Below are 5,967 nucleotides of genomic sequence, written 5' to 3' on the forward strand. Positions count from 1 at the left end.
GGTCTGATATTCTCTCTTGGCATCGTGGAAAGCTTTGCGGAGGTCGTACCTGGATTTCTTGTATAGGTCAGGGTCGCCTGACTTGAACGCCTCAGACATGTCCTTCAGTAGGGAGTCAATCTCGTGATTTAGCCATGGTTTCTCGTTGGGGAGCATACGTAGTGGTTTCTTTGGCACGCAGTCATCCACACATTTGCTGATGAAGTTTGTGATGGTGGAGGCATACTCATTTAAGTTGGTCGCTGAGTTCTTAAATATGGACCAGTTCACTGTCACGTAGGAGATCTTCTGTTTTCACAGACCAGAACTGCACGAACCTCTTAGCCGGATTATCCCACTTAATGCCGGCAGAAGGAGCATCATTTTATGGTCTGATTTCCCAAAGTGCGGTCAGGGAATGGAACGGTAGGCACCCTTGATTTTTGAGTAGCAGTGGTCAAGAGTGTTGTCGCCCCTGGTGGGACAGGAGATGTGCTGGTGGATTAAGTGGATTGGCCATGCTAAATTGCCTCTTCGTGTCCAAAAATATGTAGGTGAGGTTAAGGGTTTATGGGGATAGGGTGGGGGAGTGGGCTTGGGGTGGAGGGTTGATGAAGATTGATGGGCTGAATGGCCTTCTTCGGCACTGTAGGCATTCTATTCTATTAGTGCCTGTTCTTGTCAGCTTTGATCTGTTTTTTTCTGGGGACCATGAATTGGATTAAATTTTAATTGGAAGTGGTTTTTGGAGCAAGCATGGGAGATGGATTAAGAGCTTGCCCTGTCTACTCTGCGCATTGGTTTGGTAACACTGAGAAAGGAATAACATTGAAAAACAAATCCTCTGACCTCTGAATGCGACTGCTCATTGATGTTGCCTTTACCCCGGTAGCCATGCCTTAAGTTACCTCTGTTCTAAGCTCTGGAATTCCTTTTCTGAACCTTTCCACTTTCAATCTCTCTCTGTCCTCTGTTAAGATGTCCTATGAAACATACCTATTTGACCTTTATAGTCAAGCGCCTGAATACCTCCTTCTGTAGCTCAATGTTGAATTTTGCTTCCTAAAGCTCCCATGAAGCGAATTAGGACATTTTGCTCTCCTAATAGAGTTAGATAAATGCACATTATTGTTTTAAGGTCTCATCTAGATGAGGCATCGCAAACTCATTTGACATTAGGCCCATAGAAGAAAAGCCTTTTGCTCCCATTGGCCAAGGCTGCGTTTGGACTCAAACCCTAGAATGAGAGAGTGGGAAATCTAAAATAAAACACTTCCCATGATCTTACTGGCTGCCTATTTCAGAGTTTGGCTGCGATTTCACCAAATGTTTCAAATAAATGGCAAAAGAAAAGCCACAAGAGAGATGAGGGGTGGGACTCACCGGTCCGCCAGCCGCGTTTTCCTCAGCGGCTCCCCCCCCCTCCCGCCCCGCAGGACAAGAGAACAAGGAATGTTCCACATACCCTACAAATACTCAGACATGGGCTGGAATTATCCAGTCATTGCGATTCACTTTTCCCGCCGGCAGCCTCCCCCAACCGGTTTCGCGGTGACGTGGGTGGTTACAATGAGATGTCTTATTGACAAATGGCGGGAATATTGAATCCCGCTGCCGAGAAACACGCGGCTGGGGAACCGGAGGCTCCAGACCAGAGCCAGGATCCATGCAAGCATGTCTTTGCTCTACGACACCCTGGTACACTCCAACGTAGGAGATGTAACACCAGCCCTTTCCCCTCACTGTCAAAGGCCCCAAACACTCCTCCCAGATGAAGCAGCGATTTACTGCTTTCAACTTAATCTACTGCAGTTGCCGCTTGGAAATGCAGTCTCCTCCACATTAGGGAGACCAAATGCAGATCAGGTGACCGTTTTGCAGAACACCTCCACTCAAGTCTGCAGACATGACCCGGAACTTCCTCGTTGCACTGTCCCTTTAATTCTGAACCTAATTCTCTCTTTCCCCCGCTGCCTTCAGCCACCCCAGTGCAAGCGAGCTCGAGGGACTGCACCTCACCTTTCGGTTAAACACTTTGCAACCTTCCAGACTCGACACTGAGTTCAGCAATTTCAGATCATAATCCCTGTTCCCCATTTTGTTTCCTTGACTTTGCATGTTTCAACCGTCTTTCTCTACTTTCGGATGACAGCTGTTCATTATTCTGCCATTCACACCTCCTCCAGACACATCCTTTGTTTCTCTGCTTGTCCCATTTCCATCTCCCTTGGCCTTGTACCACCAACGCTTCTGTCATTTGATGCCTTTTGTCTTCCAGCCTGTCACAGAACTCCTTCGTCTTTTGTTCTTCTCCCACCCTCCCCCATCTCACCTGCTTCAAACCTGGTACATCGCTAATTTTTCTCCGTTCTGATGAAAGGTCATTGGACAGAAGCGTTGACTCTCTCTTTCTCTCCCTCCAAAGTTGTTGCCTGTTAAATGTATCCAGTGTGGGTTTTTTTAAATCTCACAATTGCAGCATCCACGGCATTTTGCTTTTTTAACCAGCCTTCTCGGTGTCGCCTTTCCTCGCTGGCGCTGTTGTCTTTTCAGGTACTCTGAGCTCTGGGCTGACTCACAGCAGTAAACTGTGCTCGCAGGCAGTGCGTTGCAGGAAATAGAAGGCACACGACCCCAGGACGTCAATCTGCTTTCTCACCACAGAGCTGCAGTGATCACAGAATCAGCACGACTGTTTGCTATTCTGTACAGGAACGTGTGAGCAGGAGGAGGCCATTCAGCCCCTGGAGTCTGTTCTGCCGTTCAATTAGGTCGTAGCTGAGCCACATCTTACCTCCACCCATATCCATTAATCTCAGATTTTGAAAGGTTTCATTGACCTTCAGGCTCAACAAGTTCTTAGGTCAGGGAGTTCTGGACTTCCTCTACCCTTTGTGAAGAAAGTATTCCCTGACATCGCTCCTGAACAGTCCAGCTGATTTTCAAGTTTATACCCTGTTATTCTGGGCTGAGGAAACAGTTTCCCTCTGTCGAGCCTATCAAATTCTTTCATCATCTTTAGCTCAATTAGATTCACCCTATCTCTTATTTTTAAGTTTCATTTGTGATTCGCTTTTTGTTTAAGACAGATTCCCTTTAAAGGGAATGTCCCTTTAATTTAATTTGTCCCTCAGTTTATTTGATTTAGGTTACCTGGTTATTTGTGTCCCTCAAGGGCCGGCACGGTAGCACAGTGGTTAGCACGGCGGCCTCGTGGCACCGAGGACGCGAGTTCGATCCCAGCACCGGGTCACTGTCCGTGAGGAGTTTGCATATTCTCCCTGTGTCTGCGTGGGTCTCACCCCTACAACCCAAAGATGTACAGGGTAGGTGAATTAGCCACACTAAATTGCCCCTTAATTGGAAAAGAAAGAATTGGGTACTCTAAATTGATTACTAAAATTTTTTAATAAATTTGCGTTTCTCAAAATAGTTGGACCGCAAGCTTGGTCTGTTCATATTGTCCACCTAAATTAACCCTTTTCAATCTGGTATCTTTCTGGTGAAGCTGCCTGTCGCCGCCTCAACTGCCAACTCGTGTCGCATTATACACGACAGCAACCGTTTGAAAACAACTTAATTAGCTGTGCTGCACTTTGAGGTGCCCCGAGATAGTAAAATGCACTACATGAACCCGAATTCCTTCTTTTTTTTCAGGTAATAAGTAGCTACTGAAGTGGCAAACATTTTGCAGGACGGGAGCAGTATCACACCTCCTTGTACCGTATTCGGGTTTCGTAAGCATTAACTTGCAACGGACCTTCACAAGAATTACTCTGAATGACTCTGAATTCCACAATATTGCAATTTTCCAGAATGCTGTTTTTAATTTCCTGCGGCCTGAGTAAATTGTTAATGATCTACGCCAAGAGGAGATAAATGCCCCTTTCAATGAGGAGTTCAAGGTATTCGCTGATGGTTGATACAACAACGCCACGCGCCAAATTTTCATTGTAACGATGGGGTAGAGAGAATTACACTAATAACAAGGGAAAGCCTCCAAGTACTAAGAAAGTTGGATTATTCCGGGTAAGGCGGGAAAGTATAATGGGTTATTTTAAATTTCAATTACTCAGGCACGGCTCGCATTAATTTGAGACATCAATTTAAGCTTTAATGTTCCTTTCCACAGCAATCCATCACTTGATGGTAATAAATGACCTTACCTTAGAGTGTCTAATTAGCTAGCTAATTCATTTTAATTGATTTGCTGTCTCAGGACTTCCGATTATTATTTGGTAAGAGTAAAGAAGAATTGTGGTCGTGTGTCTTAGCACTTGCTGTCAAGATATTTGGGGACATCGCAGCAGTGAATCGATCATCTTCATTGAGCCAAGCCGGTTGTGTTTGGGATATACTCACCCAGTGTCAGCATTAAAACACCTGCACCCTCCCACGTCAGATATAATCTGCGGAATTCTGGTGTCCGCCAGCCGTGTGTTCCTCGGCGGTGCATCCTCACCATCCACGGGATTCTCCGTTCCGGTCACCTGAAAATGGGTTTCCATTGTGGCCACCGGGCAGCACGGTAGCACGGTGGTTAGCACAATCGCTTCACAGCTCCAGGGTCCCAGGTTCGATTCCCGGCTTGGGTCACTGTCTGCGCGGAGTCTGCACGTTCTCCCCGTGTGTGCGTGGGTTTCCTCCGGGTGCTCCGGTTTCCTCCCACAGTCCAAAGATGTGCAGGTTAGGTGGATTGGCCATGCTAAATTGCCCTTAGTGTCCAAAATTGCCCTTTGTGTTGGGTGGGGTCACTGTGTTATGGGGATAGGCTGGAGGTGTGGGCTTGGGTAGGGTGCTCTTTCCAAGAGCCAGTGCAGGCTCGATGGGCCGAATGGCCTCCTTCTGCATTGTAAATTCTATGAAATCTATGATGTAGGAGCTACTCTCCGAAAGATAGTGATTCCAAATAAACCTGTTGGGACTTTAACCTGGTGTTGTAAGACTTCTTACTGTGCCCACCCTAGTCCAACGCCGGCATCTCCCCATCATGAATGAATAGTGGAACAGGTTGGAGAGGCTGAATGGACTCCTCGTGTTCTTAAGAATGCTTGTCACTGCCAGAGCTACATTTACAAGAGAAAATAGTTCCAACTATCGCAAATCTCAAATAATTCTGGTTTTGTTTGTCCTTTTGTGTGGAAGGCTTTGATAACTGACTTCTCATAGAGACTTGTCAGGAAGACCTAGCTCGCAGGAGTTCAGCTCAGCTGTCAGGGAGCTAACATAAGGGGAGCTTCAGTCAGTGGTGATTTAACATGTTCAGGCTGAGCCCCTGTCAGTATCTCCTCTTGGGCAACAAACCAGTCATCACAACAGGCCACATGCGATCTACAGAATCCATTCCAAAACACTCACTTGAGGAGCAATGTTTTTTGTGCGCTGTCTTCAACTCACCTGACTCCTTTGGATAATCAGGATAAGATCAACCAACACTGGAAACCTTACCAATGGCCTTAACTACATTAAAACAGCACCATGCTCAAATAGATCCACATCAGTGGGTCAGTAGCTAATCAACGGGACTATATTTCACGGCACCCATTTTTATTTTCAATTGACTTAATGTTACCCAGATTTTAAATTTCAAACCAAGTAACGTGACAGTGAGATTAAGTGCTGAGCCTTCAGGAAGAGTGTGAACTATTATTGTGTGAATGTCAATGGATGGATGATTGGTGGTGATGATAGCATTTTCCATTACCTCTTTCCCACAATTCCCCCAAAATTCACTGGTCTAAGACCAAGTTCGGAAGGAATGAAAATGTCTTTCAGATCAATGATAACATGAGGAGATAATAAAGTAGGAACAGGAGAGGAGCATTCAGCCCCTCGAGCCTGCTCTGCTGTTCAATAGGATCATGGCGCATCATTTTTTTAAATTTATGGTACCCAATTCATTTTTACCAATTAAGGGGCAATTTAACGTGGACAATCCACCTAGCCTGCACATCTTTGGGTTGTGGGAGTGAGACCAACTCAGACAGG

This window comes from Scyliorhinus torazame, chromosome 4, assembly GCF_047496885.1.
Source record: "Scyliorhinus torazame isolate Kashiwa2021f chromosome 4, sScyTor2.1, whole genome shotgun sequence".
Classification (NCBI taxonomy): domain Eukaryota; kingdom Metazoa; phylum Chordata; class Chondrichthyes; order Carcharhiniformes; family Scyliorhinidae; genus Scyliorhinus; species Scyliorhinus torazame.